Here is a 22,305-nt window from a genome sequence, read left to right on the forward strand (position 1 = left end):
AGCATATTTCAAAAAGCACAACACAGAAAATCTAGAAAGAAGAAAAGCAGCCTACAGTATCAGGAAAATGACAAGTGTAAAATTATATTCACCATGGGTGTAGTAGGATATCATCATATTTATTTTGTTTTGTTTTTTATTGCAGTGAAATAGCCTTTGATTAAACTTCTGGTATCCATAAACCATGGCTATTTAAATCCACAATGTGTGCCCGTATAACCCTGTATAAGTGTGTGTGTATGATTTACAAATAATTTCTGTTTATTAAACAGCTGATTTTCTAAACATTTTGATATTATGCAGGCCTTACAGATAAGTGAGGTTATGTGTGTTCTTCCAAGATTTCCTGAGTATACACAAGGATGTTTATAATTCCAAACACATCTCCACAATGATTTAACAGTCTGCTAATCGACTAACTCAGCTGGATAAACCCTTTAAAACACTAGCAGTAGGATTTCCTAAAGTGCTTACTAGTGGTTTAATTCTCTTCTGAAAGATTTTTCCTGCTTTGCATTCTATTATTATTATTATGAAAAATAATAATAATAATGGCCAACTGGTGGCCTGCTGTTCTATTTAACTCCAATACTGTATCAAAATGTAATCAGTATGTAGTAATTCCACCTCTCCTCCCAAAACACTCTTAAAGAAAAAGAAAATGGTTTATAAAAGTTGGAAGCAAAGAATATATTACACACTTATTGTTGTGTTTTCTTTCCTTACTTTTATATATATCATAATTAAATTATGATAATTAAATTAATTAATTAAATTACTTTAATTAATTAAATTACTTTTATATATATCATAATTAAATATATATATCATCACTGAAACCTGGTGGGATAAGTCCCACGATTGGAATGTAATAATGGAGGGATACAATCTATTTCAGAGAAACAGACCAGACAAGAAAGGAGGAGGAGTGGCGTTATATGTCAGGGATGTGTATACCTGTGAAGAGATCCAAGATTTAGAACCTCAAAGCCAAAGTGAGAGCATTTGGGTCAAAATTAAGGGAGAGAAGAATAACAGTGACCTCATTGTGGGAGTTTACTATAGATCCCCAAGCCAAACGGAGGACATAGATGATGCCTTCCTGGAACAGATGGCCAAGCATGCAAAAGGAAGGGAGATAGTAGTAATGGGGGACTTCAATTACCCAGATATTTGTTGGATGTCAAACTCAGCCAAGAGCATAAGGTCAAACAGATTCCTCACTGGCCTTGCAGACAACTTCATTGTCCAGAAAGTGGGAGAAGCTACAAGAGGAACAGCCATTTTAGATCTGGTCCTAACCAATGTTGATGACCTGGTTAGTGGGGTAGAAGTGGAAGGATCATTAGGCGCGAGTGATCATGCTCTTCTGAAGTTTACTATACAGCGGAAAGGAGCAGCCAAGCATACTAGGACTCAATTTCTCGACTTTAAGAAAGCCGACTTCATAAAACTTAGGGAAGTGCTGGGTGAGATCCCATGGACAGTAATACTAAAAGGAAAGGGAGTTCATGATGGCTGGGAGTTTGTTAAGAGGGAGATAGTAAAAGCACAACTTCAGGCAATACCAATGAGACGGAAACATGGAAGGTGCCTAAAGAAGCCAGGGTGGCTATCTAAAGAACTTTTAACTGAGTTAAGATTAAAAAAGGATGTGTACAAAAAATGGAAAAGGGGGGAAACCACCAAAGAGGAATTCAAACAAATAGCCAGCACGTGTAGACACAAAGTCAGAAAAGCTAAAGCACAGAATGAACTCAGGCTTGCTAGAGAGGTTAAAAGCAACAAAAAAGGCTTTTATGGGTATGTTCGTAGCAAAAGGAAGAACAAAGAAACAGTGGGGTCACTCAGAGGAGAAGATGGTGAAATGCAAACAGGGGACACAGAAAGGGCTGAACTCCTCAATGCCTTCTTTGCCTCAGTCTTCTCCGATAAAGAAAACAATGCCCGACCTGAAGAATTTGGAGCAAATGATTCAGCAGAGGAAACACAGCCCAGAATAACTAAGGAGATAGTACAAGAATACTTGGCTAGTCTAGATGTATTCAAGTCTCCAGGGCCAGATGAACTGCATCCAAGAGTATTAAAAGAACTGGCAGATGTGATTTCAGAACCACTGGCAGTCATCTTTGAGAATTCCTGGAGAACAGGCGAAGTCCCGGCAGACTGGAGGAGGGCAAATGTTGTCCCTATTTTCAAAAAGGGGAAAAGAGAGGACCCAAATAATTACCGCCCAGTCAGTCTGACATCAATACCAGGGAAGATTCTGGAGCAGATCATTAAGCAAACAGTCTGTGAGCACCTGGAAAGGAATGCTGTGATCACCAATAGTCAGCATGGATTTCTGAAAAATAAGTCATGTCAGACTAACCTGATCTCGTTTTTTGACAGAATTACAAGCCTGGTAGATGAAGGGAACGCAGTGGATGTAGCCTACCTTGATTTCAGCAAGGCATTTGACAAGGTGCCCCATGATATTCTTGTAAAGAAGCTGGTAAAATGCGGTCTTGACTATGCTACCACTCAGTGGATTTGTAACTGGCTGACTGACCGAACCCAAAGGGTGCTCATCAATGGTTCCTCTTCATCCTGGAGAAGAGTGACTAGTGGGGTGCCACAGGGTTCTGTCTTGGGCCCGGTCTTATTCAACATCTTTATCAACGACTTGGATGATGGACTCAAGGGCATCCTGATCAAATTTGCAGATGACACCAAACTGGGAGGGGTGGCTAACACCCCAGAGGACAGGAACACACTTCAAAACGACCTTGACAGATTAGAGAACTGGGCCAAAACAAACAAGATGAATTTTAACAGGGAGAAATGTAAAGTATTGCACTTGGGCAAAAAAAATGAGAGGCACAAATACAAGATGGGTGACACCTGGCTTGAGAGCACTACATGTGAAAAGGATCTAGGAGTCTTGGTTGACCACAAACTTGACATGAGCCAACAGTGTGACGCGGCAGCTAAAAAAGCCAATGCAATTCTGGGCTGCATCAATAGGAGTATAGCATCTAGATCAAGGGAAGTAATAGTACCACTGTATTCTGCTCTGGTCAGACCTCACCTGGAGTACTGTGTCCAGTTCTGGGCACCACAGTTCAAGAAGGACATTGACAAACTGGAACGTGTCCAGAGGAGGGCAACCAAAATGGTCAAAGGCCTGGAAACGATGCCTTATGAGGAACGGCTAAGGGAGCTGGGCATGTTTAGCCTGGAGAAGAGGAGGTTAAGGGGTGATATGATAGCCATGTTCAAATATATAAAAGGATGTCACATAGAGGAGGGAGAAAGGTTGTTTTCTGCTGCTCCAGAGAAGCGGACACGGAGCAATGGATCCAAACTACAAGAAAGAAGATTCCACCTAAACATTAGGAAGAACTTCCTGACAGTAAGAGCTGTTCGACAGTGGAATTTGCTGCCAAGGAGTGTGGTGGAGTCTCCTTCTTTGGAGGTCTTTAAGCAGAGGCTTGACAACCATATGTCAGGAGTGCTCTGATGGTGTTTCCTGCTTGGCAGGGGGTTGGACTCGATGGCCCTTGTGGTCTCTTCCAACTCTATGATTCTATGATTCTATGATTCTATGAAATTTATATCCTGTATTTCCTGCAAGGAGTTCAAGGTGGCATATATGGTTATCTCCACCATCCCATTTTATCCTTCCAGCAAATATCCCAAACCATAGCTAAATATGTATCAGTTTTTTTATATGTTATGGAGAGTTTCAGAGACATGTCCCGTTTGTGTTTGTGTACCTGATGTCTGTTAAGGGAAACAAAAATGTCACATTGCATTGTTGTTGTTTTTTTAAAACATTGCTTCTGCAGTGTGTAATGCATTTTTCAACTATGGTTTGTAAAACAGTTTTTGTTATCAGTTGTGTATTATTAATGAAATCGCAGTAGGAATAAGAGCTATGTTAAGGGGTCTGCTTAATCCTTAGAGTGAAGGGAATGTAGGAAGAATATCACACTTACAAAGGTTGGAAGGGACTATGTGGCTCATCTAATGATCACAGACAATTCAGAGTTGCAGGAAAGGGCACATTCTGACCATACAGGCTTCAGTCTTGCACATGGTTATGTAGGTCCTGCTGCTGAAATGCAGGTTTCCATAGCAGATATTGATTGGCAGCCCTCATGCTTAAGCATATCCTTCCAGCATATCCTTCCAAGTAGTTTAAGAGTTCTGTGGGGATGATAAGTTTGACGTGTTTAGTTTCCTTGGTCATGTGAAACCAGACTTTCCGCTCCTTGCCCAAAGAATTTTCGTTTGGAGTGTGTAACTTTCCCTATGAAACACAGCTACTCATGTAAGGGAGAAGTGGGCAGAAGATTTAACTGAAGACATGGAGGTAGCTGAGTATTACATACAGTGTTTTGTTTTCATCATATATAAGCCCACATAAGGGACGTGGATGGCGCTATGGTCTAAACTACAGAGCCTAGGACTTGCTGATCAGAAGGTTGGCGGTTCAAATCCCCGTGACGGAGTGAGCTCCCGTTGTTCGGTCCCTCCTCCTGCCAACGTAGCAGTTTGAAAGCACGTCAAAGTGCAAGTAGATAAATAGGTACCGCTCCAGCAGGAAGGTAAACAGTGTTTCCATGCGCTGCTCTGGTTCGCCAGAAGCAGCTTAGTCATGCTGGCCACATGACCCAGAAGCTGTCTTTGGACAAACGCTGGCTCCCTCAGCCTATAGAGCGAGATGAGCACCACAACCCCAGAGTCATCCACAACTGGACCTAATGGTCAGGGGTACCTTTACCTTTACCTTAAGCCCACATAGCCTGTGCCTCTTAGGGTATGTCTGAAGCAAAATCTAGAATGCTAACAAAACCTACCTGTAATCTTTACATTAAAATTGCTCTGTCTCTATATTAATTCATATGCCTTGAGAAACATTTATGTAGTTTTCTATGGATCTAAGCCTTATGCTTTTGAAATATCTCTGCCTTGTTGTTGCATTAGACTTGTATTACACTGATGCATTCCATTTTTATTTCATTTGAAGAAATGCATACAGGTTGTATGGTCATCTGTCATGGATGCTTTAGCTGAGATTTCTGCATTGTAGGGGGTTGGACTTGATGACCTTTGGGGGTGCCGTACAACTCTACTATGATTCTGTGATCTAATTTGAAGAAAGAAAAATAAAAAATCTTCTATGATGCACTAGCTACATAAATCACGAGGAAGATAAACATGCATTTTTCTGATTTTTAAGGTTTTTACTCTTCTTTGTCGGATCCAAATTTCTACCCAGTGTCTTCTGACATCAAAAATTAATGTCTTGCAATTAGGTTGGGAGGGTTGCAAAAAGAAAAAGGTTAAAGGAGTTGGGGACAGGGGGACTGCCAGTACTTTGACTGGCTGTGCTAAAAATATACACAAAGTCATATCAGCCATTTAGCTGAATTTTATACAGAACTGCATTATTTGTGCATAACTACTCACTTAGACTTACCGCTGGATGCTATATGTCATTAAAATTTAATCACTGCTCTGTGACACTGAGGTCAGGGAGGCTGGTCTGAGAGAATGGAAGGAGAGAGCAAACTTGATGGGTAGTGAAATATTTCAATCAGTGAGCACACTGATTTATTTGTTTAAGGAGGGACCTGAGGGAAAATGAGTTTGGCTGTTTTCTTGCAGGTAAGCTGCAGGGAACAGTCAAGATATTATCCAGAAAGGTCAGAGCTGTACATCACAATAATCGTGCATAATAACAACAGTCTAAATTGTCCCATTTTTACACACTGCAGACAATCAATTGAACTGGCAGTATGAACTGTCTTACAGCCGTTTACCAAGACACATAGGCAAGGCAAACTCTTTCCACACTTTGATGATGGGGGTTTTCCTCACAAGAAATGCAACAAAAGGTAGCAAGCATTCTTTAATATTCGTTTGGTACGTTCATTTTTTGAGGACAAATTTTTTATTGTTACCCCTGTTGCCTTGGAGCATGGGTTTGGCTTTTTTTTAATAGGTTGTATCAGGATTCACAAGTGGGCTGTGTAGGACTTGCCTGGTTGTGTCAGTGGCCGTATGACATAAGGGGGGAAATGACCTCATGGTCAGGGATGTGACCCCCTTTTTGACCAAGAATAAAGACAAAGTTCCTTATTGTCTCCCCTACTAAAAGTCATGTTTTGCTATGTTTGTAAATCCAACAGGGTTGATTAATATGTCTGCCTTTCTAGCCTATTTTCCATCTATTTGTGTAGGCTTGTACCTAGTTTATAGAGGGATGTGTGTACTGCTTAACATTCGCCTGGTTCATGCATTATGCCAAGTGAAACCATGGCTTAGCATAGATGTGGGGGGGGGAGGGTGGGTCCTGGGGAGAAGATTGTGACTGTTTTGCTCTGCCCCAGTCATTTTGCTACTGCACTGTGCTGAGCTAAGTCATTGCTTGACTTGGCTTACTGGATTTGTGGTTTAGCTCTGCACAATCGGTAACCAATTTTTGTGCGCGTTTGTTTTTTGATTTGCAGCTCATGTTCAGGAGACACAAACCCTGAGCCCTGGTTCATATTAAATCAAGTCATGGCTCAGTATAGTACACTATCAAGCCATGGCTTTTCTCAGTGCACCACAGCTGCAAAATAAGCAGGAATAGTGAAGCAGACATGGGGTGGATATACACAGAGAAAAAAAACCTCGCTATAAATAAGTCATAAATAATATATTTAAAAAACGCACCACTATGTAAAACCGCATAGAAACATTTTGTGCTTTACAGCGCCATCTGGTGTTGCATGTTTATAACACATTCAAACTTCGGTTTGTGTTTTTTTATTAATGTAGCTGAGTCCCAAATCTCCTCCCTCAGAGTCCACACAATTACACTTTTGCACTATGGTGTGCTTTGGCATGTGATCCAGGCGAGTATCTCTGGCCTCATCCAAGCTGTCAGTTACTTGAGAGGGGAAATGATTCTTGGAAGACTTGAGTAAGAACTGATAACTACCATTGGATACCATTTTGTTTGGTTTTAAATTTAATACTTAGAGAAAAAATAGTTTGCGGTATTTTATTTCACTTTGTCTACAAAGCTATTTGCAGATGTCTGTGAACCCTTGAGCAGCAGAGTGTTACTCTCTTTGGTTCCATCCCACTGGTAGCATACTCTCCTCTTCTAGCCACATCCCTTTGCACCACCTGGTAGTGCAGGGATTTTCCAAAATATGCTTTCCTCCCTGTTCTACTGACGGATGGCTTCTGTTAGTGGAGGACACCAATAGGATTCCACCCTGTATTCAAAAACCTGAAGAGTTATGCATCAAAGCCAATCAGCCAGAGTCAATTAAATGTGCCCAGTTAGTCAGACCTGGCAAAAAGCCATGCCAATCTAGCCAAATATATATTTAAGACACTCTCCTCTTTGTGAACTGCATTTGGAACAGCATTTTCAGTAACAAAATGGTGAATCAAAATCTATATATTCTGTTTCCTATGAATCAGCCGACAGGACTAGGAAAGCACTCGGCCATTCGTGATTCGTTGTATCTCTAAAGATCCTGTCTTCACCGTCTTCTGTTACTGCTGTAACCATTATTTCAACCTATTCTCTGTATCAAGTGCAAGATCAGAAGAGGTTAAGCTCAGGTTGTTGTTTTTTTAAAAAAATATCACTAATATCTTAGTATCATTAAGAAATGCATACTTGTTGGGAAAATACTACAGCTACAGCTACAGTAGATAACATCACTGAATAGATAAAATCAGTGAATCATAATAAGCTTTCCTTATCCACAAGACAGTTTCCAGTAGATACTTGAAAAATGTGGAAGGAAGTAGTAGGACTTGGATGACACAGTGGGATGGAACTGAGAGTTCAGACTCTATCATGCTCTCATGGGAGCACAACAGGATAGGATTTGACTTGTAATTTGGCTCGAAATTGTATTTTTACCAGCCAACCCACTTTTACTAGTTTTTTCTGATTAAACTGGGCTGCTAGAGTCTGGCTAAATTGAATGCCCCCTCCTTCCCCGAAGAATCAAAGCAGCTGATTCAGGCAGTGAGTTTGTTGGCCAAACGAGACATGTCAAGTGAATTTTCGTATGCAATCCTCAATGTTTTAAAAATAAAAATAGCATTACTTGAGAGGGAAAAAGGGATTAGTTTATGAAGATTGTAACTGGTGCGGAGGTGAAATTTGAACCTTCCTCACCAGCACATGTTTGCATTCACATGGCCTTAGGGTCAACCACTGACTTATTCAAAGAAGACTGTGTGAGACTCCTTCTTGAAACCTTGGAGAGCAGCTGCCAATCAGTGTAGGAAATGCTGAGCTAGGTGGGCCAAAATCTGACTTGGTCTAAGGCAGGCATCCCCAAACTTGGCCCTCCAGCTGTTTGGGGACTACAGTTCCCATCATTGCTGACCACTGTCCTGTTAGCTAGGGATGATGGGAGTTGTAGTCCCAAAACATCTGGAGGGCCGAGTTTGGGGGTTCCTGGTCTAAGGTAGCTTCCTGTGCTGCTTTCTGGCCTCAACAGAGGATTTTTCCTCAAAGCAAATACCAGCTACAGAAGAAGGATTTTCCCCAGGACTACAGCATAGAAGAAAAGGGTTAAATTCCACTTCTATGCCAACTGCAATGATTAAAGCTGATGTAAAATGTTTCACAAAACCATACATTGCAAAAACATTTTTAATGCCATGTGTAGTTTGGCCTTGCATGTGAGAACATTTAGGGATATAACCTTCATCATAACTGCTAAAACCAACAGAAGACCTATTTTCTAATGTGGTGATGATATGTAATGTAAGGAAGACCAAGAGGTTTTAAAATTTATTCCCATCAGAAGAGGTTTGTTGAGCAACCCCAACTGTGTGCCCCATGGAGTTGGTGTACATTGCCAGCGTTACTATTTTTCCATGCATAATCAATAACTGTCAGGTTTCTTTGAGGAGCAGATTGGAAACCTTGTGCTTTTTCCGAGAGTCTGTTGTGGCTACCGTAGAGCTGGATTACTGCTGTGCTGAAATAAATTATCCAATTTCTCAAATGCTTCTCTTCCCTTCTGGAAGAAGCTTCCATTTTTCTGCCTCAATCACAGGGCACTTTTTGGAATTTTGCCAGATTTAGCTTTGTATTGTATTTTAATATTTTGTTGGAAGCTGCCCAGAGTGGCTGTGACCCAGCCAGATGGGTGGGATATAAATTATTATTATAAATTATTATTATTATTATTATTATTATTATTAGAGGGGTTTAGTATCTTCTTTCAGCAGTAGGTGCCAGTCCATACATGGTCCCCTGCAGCTGACTTTATTAACATGTTTTGACTTGCCTGAGCAAAAATATTCAGTAAGTGCCTGGGCAGGTATGAAAGTAAAGCCCAACCTACTCCACAAATCTCTGGAAAGGGTCCAAACAGGAACAATTGTTTGTGCCTTCCTTCCTTCCTTTTTTAATTAGCAATTGTTTATACTGGTTAAGATTTCTAAATCTGTTTTTTCTTCCATGCTTTACATTAGTTTTCTATTTCTGTTGATTACAGTAGCCCTATGTGAGAACTCTCCCCCCTCTTTCCTCCCAATAACAAGAGAGGTTTGCTGCCAAATACAATGGCTTTTTCACCCCTGACAGAGTGTTGAAATGGTTCACTAAATATCAGGGCCCATGGCAGAGCAGCAAAATGATAATCTCACCAACTCAACTGTCAATCTGGGTTAAAATATGTTAATATCCAACCCCCTTTGTAGTTATCCACACATGTTTTGCTTGCTAGCTGTCAGAATTACAGCTGACCTCTTGCTCAAAAGATCTGGAACAGTTAGCAAATGCTGAGGGATGTTGCTTGCCAAGGGAAAGATCAAAATAGGTCCCTGGAAGATTAGACTGAAGGATTATTTGAAAGGAGAGGATTTGTGTATCTGTAGTATGCTTTTCCTGCAAGTGATATTTTCTAGGGAACAGAAATAGATATTCCATTTCTAGGCTATTTTTACATTTGTTTGGGCACTAAAGCAGAGATTAGCTATGAGATTTGAAGGAAGAATACAGGTTGAAGTAATTCTCAACCATGTTCTGTAATATGCCTCCAAAGTTTTAGCAGCTTATGAATTGCACAGTAATGTCAGCTTACCTCAAGAATAGTTGTTTCAAAAATCTTAACATGTGTGCCATGCATCATGGTGTTTTGTACTCCACAGGAATGTCATAAAATCCAGCCTGGGGATTTGTCAGAAAATATTGCCTTGAGCGAGACCTCAGGTTTTGTCTGTCTAGGAGCCATGTCTTTACTGTGATCTGCTGACACAACTGATAGCATCCTTCCCTTAGTCATTGCCTGTGTACATTCACATATATACACTAATTGTGTATTTTCTATATTGCTTTTAAATTAGGAGTATAATTTAGGTTCCTTAGATTGGGCAGATTCTATTTCTTCAAGACGAAGAGCAGGCACTGATGCAAAAGCCAGCTAGTAGGTGGATGTAACTTCCAGGCTTCGTGCCCAAAGAGCAGGTAGAATAATTGAATTGGACGGAACCTTGTAGGCTGTCCAGTCCAACTCACTTCCCCTTCCCCATCTTTGGAGAGAGTCTGTTCTACTGTGAAACAGCTCTTACTGGCAGAAAGTTCTTCCTAGTGCTACAATACCACTCACCCGTGAAACTGGTTCTGGCTCTTTAGACTCTGATGGCACAAGGATTTTGGTATGCTATTGCTTGCCCAATTTGCAAAGGTTGTGGATGTCACTGCAGTGTGACATGTGCCCCAAATCAATCTCCATTGCTGAGCAGCAGAATCATATAATGTATACAATCCTGGTTACTGTAACTGCAGAGTATATGCTCATTCTGTGTTATCTGCAGTATGCCTGATAAATTAAATACCTCCTTATAAATTAGGTCAGATGTCAAAAATAATGTGTAACTTTGTTTAAAGACCGTAAAACAAAATTATCTGTGGGAGGACTGTAAGCAAATTCTGAGGATATGTTTCTTTATGCCTCATGCTACCCTCCCAGGGTCATTGGGCTGGAATTTTGCATGTATGTGGTACATGACCTGAAGCTCAAGGGAGAGAAGTAGGAGACTCTTGCTTCTTGATTTCTGCCAAAATTCATCAGTGTGCCTAAAGAGATTATTACAGCGGTTTTTATTCCTGCAAACAACAAGTAGCCAATACATTCTCAAGCTCATGTAAACCAGCAAGTTTTGTATTCTCCACCCCACCCCCCAATCCCGTGTCCTAGAAACTTATTATGCTAATACTGAGGTTGGGGGTTGGGTGAGAGAAACGATGAAGGAAGATTTCTGGTGTGTGCTTTTTTTAAAAAAGGGGGGTGAGAGGAGAGCCCTTCATCCTTTCCTGAATAACATGATGAATTGTGGAAGCTGTGATTGAAAATTCTAATCACAGCCTTGCAGTCCTTCAGATCGCAACCGTTGACAGTTGATTCACTCCTTTTCATGCCTGCTGCCTTGCACTGCTTATGGTGTCTCTTATGCATGAATCTATCATTAGCACACAAAGCATGATGGATTGGTTGGGAAACCTCTGTCCTCAGAACCTGGGAAATGCTTCTTTTTCAGAATCGCAGAGCCTGTGTGTGACACCGTCATGAATGAGAGAAGGAAGTAATACACTATTGGATGTGCCCGCTTGCTGCCAGTTTTGAGACGCAGCAAAAATGATGCATTGTGGGGAATGTAAGTATATGGCCTGTTCTTCCCTCATCAGCTACCAGTGCAGAATAAAACATTGATCACAATCAGTGCAAACTACCCCTAGCAAATGTATTAAGGAGGTGATGTCCTTTCAAAAATCCAAACCGTCGAAGAATTCCTCCTCAAACTGCATGTAGTACATTCAATCCTTTTGACTTTCAGAGGAGCCATAAGAACCGAAAGGACTGTGGGTTAATTGGTTTTGATCTCCGTGGAGATTTTCTTTGCACCCTTTGACTGTGAGATGAGAACCACCTTACTACATTCACAGGTTGCTTTTTTTATTTGCTTGGGGTTTTTTTATTTGTCTTGGTGACAAAAGCAAATGCATTTTGGCTGAGAAGGTAGATCAATAGGAACAATTTTCAAATGCTGAATCAAAACAAAAGTAAAAACAGGCATGTTCAAAGACATCAGAGCTGTACTGTACTACAGTGCCTTGTAATAAATGAATTTGCACCGCTGAGTTGACAGTGGTTTGAAGTAACATCATCTAAAGTTTATATTATGGTTTTTGGAAGGCAGCCTTAAAATACAATAAGAAAAAAAGTATTAACAGAAGTTTTTTTAAAAAGAAGATGGGGCAACATGCTGTTATAGAAAACAAATTTTATTGAGGCTGTATTTTCTTTCTACAAAGTACTTTAAAGAGTGTTGAGTGAAATCCTAGAAACAGATATACCTGCTGCAACTTTGCTGTAACTTGCAATAATAAAAAGCTCTAAAAGGTAGTAAGAATTTTCCCTCTTTGATTTGCGTTATTGTGGGATTTTAATTGGTTATATAGAAAATACTAGCATTGTTCTGGAACGCAGGCAGTAGCAATCCAAAATAGAAATTTAGGTTGTTTACCCAGATGGAGTCACTAACATTAATATGTTCCTGTGTTTTTCTGTATGGACAACATAAATGTGGTGTCTTTAAGGATAAAATGAAGGGGTCCACAGATTCATCTGCTGGGTTGTCTACCCTAGTTTGACTAGCCTTACTCCAGATGCCCCATAGAGATAGCCATCACCATGAGTTTTCTTGTCATTGCAGAAGACATAGCAAGAGATATTCCACTTAATTTAGAGCTTTTGCCAAAGGCAGAAAGAGCACATGTCTCACCTGCTCCTGTCTTCTAAAAAGGTTCATTGTGAAGTGATAATAGAGCCATAAAAGCGGAGTAAAGCATCTAGCTGCAGGAACAACATTTGAGGCAGTGTCAAACTCAGCCCGATCCCCTTTCTTCTCTCTCTTGTTTGCTCCCAAAGATGTTTAGCAATTCTTTTGAAAAGATGAGAAGAGACTGGACTGCATTTCAGAAAAGTCAGAGCTTCCTGTATTCAACTGGGCTTGTATATATGAGGCAGCTGGTTGTGAATGAGCTAGTGGCTAGAAATTGCATGTCTTTGCCTCAGCCCACAAGAGGTGGGTACATGTTGTAATCATGTTTTTAGTAGGTGCAGTATAGGAAGCAGGCCCATGGGGGCGGGGAGGAAAGAGAAGCACATACAGCCAAAGGTAAATTTTAACCTATTTTCTTTTTTAGTGCTTACTGTTCAATATAGCCACAACACACTCATGTGCTGATTGTTTGCTTGAGTAAGAAGAGTGTGTGCAGTCAGCTCTGCTAGCTGGAACATACAAAACTGTGATTATAGCATTCTGTTCTTACAAATTATACATTTTATCTCATTTGGCATTATCTTAACCATGGAAGCCACACTAACACTTTTATCATGTAATATGCATGTGTAAACTCATCTGTAAAAATATCTTGGGAAACTAAGATGGGAAGCTGTGTATAGATCTTCCTTTTTTTGGTTGCAGCATTCATATGATCATGCCCTTGTACTTTCAAATATTTAATCTTTATTTTTTGGGTGTGTATGTGTCATGTACTGGTTCCATAATTAGAGTGCTCAATGGTCTCCTTATGTATAACAAAATCCCTACCTGGAAGGCTACCATGGGTTAATGAAAAGTGCATTGATCACATGCTGCTCTACATGCAAGTTTCAGCTCATTTATTTGAAGGAAGCGTTTTCCGTGTAGGAGCTTTCTCATATGTGAATGTGAATCAGCTGTATAGCAGATTAGAATTCCTGCTTCATCCATAAGCATGCATTAGAAGAGTAGAGGAAAATCCAGTCTAAGCATCCTGATTATGAGTACAACAGATGGTTAAAGGGTAACTAATACACATTAAGAGGTCTTGAGTAAAAGCCCAGAGTTTCCCCTCTTAACCAAAGCCCTTGCTTCTTCATTAGATTGTCTACTATTTTTATATGAGCTATGTAGCATCTTTGCAAGATTTGTGGCCTTCGTTTTCCATTTATCTTTTTGTTTGCTCTCCTGACCCATTTTTAAACTACCATTTTATCACTTGCTTGACACATTATAGATGCCACTAAGCCATAAGCTGCCCTACTTTTACTGCCAGTTTCCTCAAAACCTTAGTTTACTGGTAAGAGCAACAATACTTAAACTTTATGGGGGAGGATTTGTAAACAAATATGTTTTACTGATGTGATGATTTCTAACAGACCCTTGCTAGATCATGGGCATGGAAATTTTCCCCTGTCTCTCTAATCTGAATAAATTGGGGTTGAATCCCAATGTGTATATGAATGGTAACTTCTTTATAAGAACTAAATGATATAAGTAATACTATTTGGTCTCTGGGAAATGGTTTTCTGATTTTGTTCAGTATATGGTGCTAAGAGTAGCAACCAGCAGCCATGAAGTGACTAAGGCCTCCTGAATCCTGCATTATGGGTTCCTCAGCCACTTCATGTACTATTGAGAAGCTTATTTGCTGCTCCCCCACACAACTCGGGAGACGTGCCAGTCTGTCAGTGGAGATTAAATACAGAAATAGAAGTATACAAAACTCAAGATGTTTCTGCAAATGATCTCTCCACCCCCCCATCCAGCAAACAAGAGGCAGTATCATTCTTCAGAAGCTCTTGAGGAATGTGTGGAGTAGAACTGAGGAGGTAGCTTAGAGACGGTCACAAGGGTCAGATTAGGGAGGCCTGGAGGATAATATTGGGCCCCTAGGCCTCAGGCTCCCCATCCCTGTTATAAGGCATATTGCTGTTAATTCTGCGAGGGAGCTGTCTTCTATAAACTCCCCCCTCCCCCACGTTTGCCTGTGCTCCTTTAACTCTGTGGTGCTCTGCTCTTTTCATTTCGCGTTGCTTCTCCCAGGAATAAGGCCTCTTCCTGCCTCCTTTCCCAGTTCAATACTTGGCCTAGAATTAATTTGATGCAAGTGGACATTGGCACATTATAAATGGAAATGAGACTGCTGACACTTTGCAGGCATTGAACAGTTCTTAGGTGGTCACAGCTTCTGAGTGACTGTTAGTCTAGAGGGATTGCAATTGGTGACCTAGAGTGAAAGGTCCTGGATCTCATTACAAATAGCCTGACCACTCATTTCCATCAAAAGCTGTGTTTTTGTTTTTTCCCACACTAGAACTTTAGGTCCAGTGCATCTGTGCGCTTTTTTTGTTTCAATAACAAAAGGTCTCATCTCATTAAAATGCAGCATGTTGTTTACAAACTGGTGTGGAAGCTCTCTGTGATCTGTGCAGTGTAAACAAAAGTATATACCTTTATTTGGCTTTTCCGGCATGCAATACATGGTGAATCAGTAGGCTATTCTAAATGATATGCAACGAACTCAGAATCGCTGTGTCAGAGAATTGCATCAAAAATGGTCTGAGTATATATGTACTCAACTGAGATCCTTCAGAGGGCCAGACCACATCCTGTGCTACACGTGTGACATGCAGCTGTATCTCTGCTGTTTCTTTAATTACATGCAAAGGGTCCTCAAGTGTTATTGGGATCACAGCAAGCAAAGCCACAATCAGGATGGAATTTGGTTATCAATGCTGTATCAATGTATCAATGCTGGGGGGGGGGGAGTTCCTACTCGTGCCAGTGGGAACATTTTTCTAATTCTTGTAGCTGTGCCTTGGGAAATATTGTCATTTTCATCATGGCTGAATGTGGAAGAGATAAATCTTCCCTCCCTATATGCTGTAATCTGGATACCAATCATTACCCCTGACACCAATAATTAAAGACATAGCTACACATTAAGCACAATGTAACATTTGGCTCTCAAATAGCCTAGCCTGGTCATTGATTGTTGACCTGTTTCTATCTGTCCTGTTCATTTTTTAAAAAAATAATTGATATATTGTGTCCTGCATTTAGTTTTATTGTTGCAAGCTGCCCTTGTATGTGGACAGGGAATACCAATGTGAAGAGTAAATTTGTATTTTACTTCAGTGATATTTAAGTAATGCTACTGTGCTTGATCACAGTCATAGGTAGTTAAGGGGTATATAAATTATTTGCTTAAATAAATGAATAGCATATTTTTCAAACCTACATGTCTTTAAGTAAACATTTTTTCTTTAAAAAGAAACTTATGTGACAAAGTGTAGGCCAATAGCCTTGAAATTTATTATGAAGCATCGTTGTAAATAATACCAGTGCCTAATAACTTTGAACTTGTTGGGAACTTAGTGCAGCCTATTGTGTCTTACATTATATATAAAGAATATATAAACAATTCTGGTTTGTGCTTGTGTTGGTGTTGAGCATGGACAACTATGCAAAAGAATGTACCTCATATTTATTATTTGAGCCATATTCCACTCCTGGTTCATCTTTCCTCATGATTTTATGCAAACTTTTATGCTTTTTGTCAGTGGCTTTGAATCTTCTTATGTGTCAAGCTGATAATAGTAGTGATGATGATGATGATGATGAATGAAGCAGCAGAATGAAGTTTTGAGGCAGTATAATGCATTGTACCACTGATACTGCAGGTGTGGGGTATTCGTTTGAAAGCTTCCTCATGCAAGAAATGCCTGGCAAACACTGCATTCTCAGATAGAATACTTTATTTCACCACTTCAGAACTCTGCTAATTTATTCCCAACTCTTTCTCCAACATGTGTAAACCAGGCTTAAATCTAAGACCGTACAGTATTTTGCCAAAGTTATTGATACTTTGCCTATGAGTTTCAATAGCCTGAGATATTACAATAAGTATCTGCTGAAGGCCAGTGAGCATAGAACGGTGGCTGGAACACTGTTGCTAAATAAATAACACCATCTAGCAATTAGATGGCTCTAAGATACTTGAACCAGCTCACTGGGCCTAATTATTACTGCATGCATAATATATCAGTAAACACTGATGAAGACTTCCACACAGAGCTAAGATTATACATTGGTCTGGGACTCAGATATTTGTGTCGCAGGAATTGGACTGTTTTAGAACTGGAGGGAATATTTGTGGCAAACATAAAATTCATATCCTCCAGCATCTGGTTGACCATGAAAATAAAACATTTACTATCTCAAGCCGTCTGACCCTTAGTAGCTGTACCCCCTAACTAGAGAGCAACAACATCAGCAGTGACATCTGTGCCTCTGTATTAGTGAAGCAGATGTTTTACTTCTCCTCTGTCAGCCCTGCACCCATCTAAAAGTCAATTTATCCACCATCATTTATACAAGTGCATATTCTCACCCACACTTCCACTACATCAGTCACCCTGGCACATTTCCTGTCAATCACATGCAGATTTCTTTCTCAATTCCAAATAGATAAGTATTTATTCCTACTCCTGAAGACTCTAGGGCTGATGTTGTCTCATCCTATGTAAGAACTTAACCTGGTCCCTGCTGGATCACATCAAGGGTCTATCTAGTTAGGCATACTTTTCCCACACTGGATGACCAGATATGTATGGGAAGTCCAAATGCAGGGCATAAATGCAATAGACTGTCCTACTGTTATTGTTCATCAGCAGCTGCATTTAAGAAGCATGTTGCTTGTGAGTTTGGAGGTAGTATGGAGCCCTTATGAACCATTGCTAGCCATATCTTCCATATCTTCCATCACCACATCTTGTAGTAGTGAATTCCATAGTTTAACTATGCACTGTCTGAAGAAGTCTTTCCCTTTGTCTGTCCTGAATCTCCAACCCATGAGCTTCATTGGATGACTTTGGGTTCTAGAATTAGAGAGAGAAACTTATTTCTGTCATCCTTGAACACATCATGCATAAATCTTACATATCTTTGTCCTGTCTCTCCATGCTTGCTTCCCCCCCCCCTAAACTAAAACTCCACTGTTTCTGTAACCTTTTTAGAGGGGCGTTGCTCCATCTCCCTCATCATGTTAGTTTTCCTTTACTAGCACCTTTCCCAGATCTATGTATCCCTTTTGATGAAGAAACATGGAAATCACTTTATAGCTGCCATATATAGACTTGACATTTTCTTCATTCTGCCTTGCCTGGGCATTCTGCTCCCATCACTTTCCGTCTGCCCCTACCTGGGCCTTTCATTTCTTTTTATTGACTCTTATTTACATAGGATCTGCCTCCCTGTGGAGATTACTGCATTTTCATGTTACGTTTCATCCAGTCTATCATCCTGATGTACACATATTCCTGCCTGTATTGGTATGAAATCCCCAGTTCGTGATCTTAATGCTCACTTCTCCTCTAGTCTTCCTGCCCAGTTAACTTTGCTCCTTCCTCTTGCTTCCAGTACCCGAGCACCTTTATTATCACTGTAACTGCCCCATGTGCAGGTTCTTGAGTTATGGAAGTTCTTTGTTGATAATGATGTCCATTCCTGTCCTTAGAAACCTAAAACTGAAAGAGAGATCTAGACCTACTTGAAAGTGACAAAATTAAAGGACTTATTTTCAAAACACACAGTGGTTTGCTTAATGAGGATAATATTAAGCTTCCCTTTTCTCCTAGAGCTTCAGTCCCAGTTGGAACTCAGCTTGTATTGTGAATCTTCAGTAGTTGTTAAAGCAAATGGCCTACAATAGCCTTTGGGCTATTCTGTTCCAGATTGTCGTCAGGGAGAAAAAATTAATCCAGTGCCAGTTTACATTTGCTGTCTGTGAATCAAACTGTGAAAGCTAATTTAAAAACTTTCACACTTGGCTTGAATGAGGACTGTCTGTGCTTTGATAATGTTAAATTGTACACGATTAGCTCCAAAGAGTGCTGGCTTAGGTAATACTCATCAGCCTCAAAGTGCCAAAGCTTAATGATTGCTCTGATAAACTAACACCAAGGTTGCAAGTGTGTGCAAGTGAGTTTAAGGGCACTACAGAGATGCAAGCACTCTATGCTATAAAAAACTGACCTTTAAATCTAAGTCAACTTATTTTACAAATAGTCTGTGTAAAATGTTGTTGTTGGTTCCTAGACTTTTTTAAAAACTTTTTAAAAACATCAGGTATTCCCGTTCTTTAGTCATTTCTTTCGTTGAATATTTACACCCTGCTCTGCTTGAAAATAAGTCTGGAAAATCACTAGCAAATTTCTGCCTTGTTATTCATCAGCTGCTCATTCACAATGATTGAGATGGCCAAACGCATAACAGTATGTTCTTGGTTAGTTATATTTGTGTATGCATATATATTCACAAATATCCAAAGAAATGTACTGTAATTCTGCACTATTGTTCATCAGTTTATGGGGACACCACTGTAAACTATTTGGCAGCGCAGTAATCCTGATCTGTGGAAGCAAATTTGTGAATTATGCCAGTGTGGTCAGGGTGGCTTTTTGTCTGTCTCAGCTGTGATATAGCTGTCTCTATCTCTCCAAATGAAGCTTTCCCTTGAGAACCTTATTCTTAATCTGAAAGTGGTACAAACTGTATCAATCTCCACAGCTCTGAAAACCTCAAAAGGCACACAAACCCATATGAACTTGAAGGTGTCATAATTGTCCTGCGCATTCTCCCTAACTTCAACAAGTGGGCATATATCCTTCCTAGGGATGGAGGAGAAAACCAGTTCAGTTCACATTTAAGTGTGAAACTACCTGATCTGTACTTTCCAGAACCATATAGGAACTGAAACATAGTCATCCTTCAAAATGCACACTTCTCCAAATTTTTGCAATAGTTAGCAATGTGTACTATATATTAATGAAAATAACATAGAATAATGTTGTGAAATATATTATGTGAAATTGCTTTGCAAAAATGTCAATAAGCAAAATTGCACAGAAAATGTGTATTTTAGGAGAAAGTAACACTGAAATGCTGATGAATTTTTATGAGGACTCTTAATTTTTTTTTATTTTAAATTGCATGTGGAAATGCAGAGAAATGAATTTAAGACTAGCTGGATGAGAAACTGAAAAAAACCAAGAATGGCAGATTCACCCAACTCTACCTTTCACAGTTGTGCTGTGTCAGAAGATTTGTTTCAGTACCATTTTGGGAGTTTGCCTCTGTTATTGCTCTCCTGTGTCAAAATCAACAAATTACAACTGTTGAACTGGATTTTGGATTTTGTCCAGTCTTAGTGTAGTCCAGCCTATTGCAATATATGACAGAATAGATTAAGATAAGCATTTACCAAGTGGTAGCTTCTGGGCCTATTTTGTGGCTTTTGTCTTTGACATAATAATTGTAAGCCAATTGTCTGCATCATCCTGCCAGAAGGCGCCAATAGGTAGTAAAATAGTAAATCTGTGTCTGTTAATTTAAGCTCAAACACATGCATTCTGAGAAGTATTAGGTAGCTACTTCATTTGCAAAGAAGAGGCTATAGGTAATTTGTCTCCGATCACATGATTTCTGCAATGCCTTTTCTTATCCCACCCCCTAAGATGGACTACTTTAAGTGTCAGGAGGTTTAAAAAGAAAACCATTTCAAAAATAAATAAGAATTTATGACAGGGTTTTCAAACTTTGACATCTAAAGCTTCACCAAATTGGGGTGTGGTGGGGGGAAGCAACACCAGCTGTGACACAGACCAAACAAGAATGAATTGGCTATCAAAGATCATTCCAATCGCATCAAGTAGTCACTCAGTCAGCACAAGTGACACATGACTTTCTTCTGTTGCAATGGCTACAGATTTGGGGGGAATGGTGGTGGCAAGATTTGGAGCACAAACAAGCAGAAGACTACAGCTTTCCTAGAAATATGGGGCTGACATGTATCCTGAAAGCTCTGAATATGTTGCATATCAGAATCATGCATAATCAGTGAGCCATCTTGTAAAACACCTGAATCCATTTTTTTCTTTAATCCTAGTTCTTTCCCCTTCTTCCTCCTCCAGGATTTTTACAATATTAATAGTGAGTTCAGATGAATTATATTATAATAATGCTTTCCAGTGCTTTATTGGGTGCAAACAAGGTTCCCCTTCATCATCCTGTTCTCTCCAGCATCACAAACTGCAAGTTCAGTCCCTGCAGACTGCACAGCCAGAGGCACACTGGTGCTTGCTGCTTACTTATCCCTTAACTAAGCAGAACATTAAGTCCCAATGTCTTTTTTTTTAACCTTGCATCCAGAGGATGTGTTCTTTCTCCCCCACCCACTCCCAGTAATAATAAAATGCATTGCAAAAGAAAATACCTGAACTCTTAGCATGTTGTTCATTTATAGGGTTTTGGGGGGGCCTTATCTTATTTCTTGCATTGGGATTGCCACCATCATAAGCTCACTTAAAGTCTAGACCTTCCTACTTGGTAAATGCTAGGGAAGTAGGGAGCTTCTCATAACCTGTGCAATATTAGAGGATGATGGACTAGGCACAGCAACATCTATATCTCAGACAAAGACTGATTGGACGCCATACTTTCTCCAAGTTGGCAGGAAATAGGGATTTCTAGATAAGGAGGAGTCTGAATCGACCAAGCCCAGTCCCAGCCCTTTCGACCATGCTTCATCCAAGTGTTGTTCTTATTGGTGCTACTCTCTTGACCAGGGGTTAGCAAACTTTTTCAGCAGGAGGCTGGTCCAATGTCCTTCAGACCTTGTGGGGGGCCGGACTATATTTTGAAAAAATAAATAAATGAACAAATTCCTATGCCCCACAAATAACCCAGAGATGCATTTAAAATAAAAGTACACATCATACTCATGTAAGAACACCAGGCAGGCCCCACAAATAACCCAGAGATGCATTTTAAATAAAAGGACATGTTCTACTCATGTAAAAACACACTGATTCCTGGACCGTCTGCGGGCCAGATTTAGAAGGTGATTGGACTGGATCCAGCCCACAGGCCTTAGTTTGCCTACCCATGCTCTTGACTTTGAGCAGGATCCTGCTTTGCTGCATCAATAAATAAGATAGATATTCCTGTGCTACCTAGGCTCAGGAGTATGATCTTGGCTACACTCTTGTGTTGTTGCATTTTGACAATTTCACTTTTACCTCATCAGCATTGCTCCATGGTCAGTTTCTTGTGATATGACTTAAGGCTGCACAGTTGAAAACATCTGAAGTGTCCCTAAGTTGAACACTGTGTACCCACCATCCTGACCTGGCTTTCTATACTCACATACCTGACCTTGTCTTGATGTAGAGTATATTTTAGCTCCTGACACTGCCAAGAAGCTTTATCAATAGTGTTCTAAAGCCTCATTCGATGAAGGAGAACAATCACAAGTGTGCTAGCTCTGTCCCCTGACACCCCACCCCTCCTAGACTCTGCAAATTGGAGGGGTCACTTCTGCAGCAGGGAATCATTTCTACTTGTGAAGTGTCCCTGCTTGATTTAGAACCCTGATATTCCAAGAGGAGGCTG

The 22,305-nt window shown here is 40.1% G+C and overlaps 1 protein-coding gene across 13 annotated transcripts in view; it reads left to right on the plus strand.

Annotated features, from left to right (window-relative positions):
- DAB1 (DAB adaptor protein 1) overlaps positions 1-22,305 on the plus strand; it is a 568,090-nt gene that overhangs the window by 388,052 nt on the left and 157,733 nt on the right. For 10 of the 13 annotated variants that reach the window (XM_053392306.1, XM_053392300.1, XM_053392292.1 and 7 more), the window contains one exon: positions 11,563-11,679. The exons of the other annotated variants lie outside the window; for them this stretch is intronic. The gene's annotated coding sequence lies outside the window, so the exon portion shown is untranslated. The remainder of the gene's footprint in view (positions 1-11,562; positions 11,680-22,305) is intronic. 13 annotated transcript variants of the gene reach the window in all.

This window comes from Podarcis raffonei, chromosome 6 (assembly GCF_027172205.1).
Source record: "Podarcis raffonei isolate rPodRaf1 chromosome 6, rPodRaf1.pri, whole genome shotgun sequence".
Taxonomy (NCBI): domain Eukaryota; kingdom Metazoa; phylum Chordata; class Lepidosauria; order Squamata; family Lacertidae; genus Podarcis; species Podarcis raffonei.